Below are 394 nucleotides of genomic sequence, written 5' to 3' on the forward strand. Positions count from 1 at the left end.
TTACCCTCTCCTTTTATGTCCTAGTTGTTTACATGACGCGTGAGGAGCTGTGAAGGACAGATAACGAACATATCCAGATACCGGTCCTGGTTTCTCTGCGCGTGCTTCTGCTTTGTCCGGGTTTGCGCGCGTGGGTGTGGGTGTGTTGACGGGGCGTGTGTACAGCGCGCGCGGCTCCTTTAAGAGGAAACTTTAAAAACTTTAAGACCGAAGCCAAAAGTCACTACGGGATTCCGCTGATACCGTGAAACACCTCGAATAGTTTCCATTCCACGCGCACGCAGACTGCAGGGACGTGTTCCGGAGGGAAAGGAAACCGTTTTGTTTCCCATCAGCCTCACTCAGTGGGGTGTGAACACCGCGGGGTCGCGACCTTTCGCCATCTTAAAGCACT

General features: G+C 53.0%; 1 protein-coding gene across 1 annotated transcript in view; it reads right to left on the reverse strand.

Moving 5' to 3' along the window:
• pdgfd (platelet derived growth factor d) overlaps positions 1 to 9 on the reverse strand; it is a 17,597-nt gene extending 17,588 nt beyond the window's left edge. The window contains exon 1 of the mRNA XM_027138890.2: positions 1 to 9. This exon is cut by the window's left edge and continues 185 nt beyond it. The gene's annotated coding sequence lies outside the window, so the exon portion shown is untranslated.
• Between the last annotated feature and the right edge of the window lie 385 nt (positions 10 to 394).

This window comes from Tachysurus fulvidraco, chromosome 11 (assembly GCF_022655615.1).
Source record: "Tachysurus fulvidraco isolate hzauxx_2018 chromosome 11, HZAU_PFXX_2.0, whole genome shotgun sequence".
NCBI classification, from domain to species: domain Eukaryota; kingdom Metazoa; phylum Chordata; class Actinopteri; order Siluriformes; family Bagridae; genus Tachysurus; species Tachysurus fulvidraco.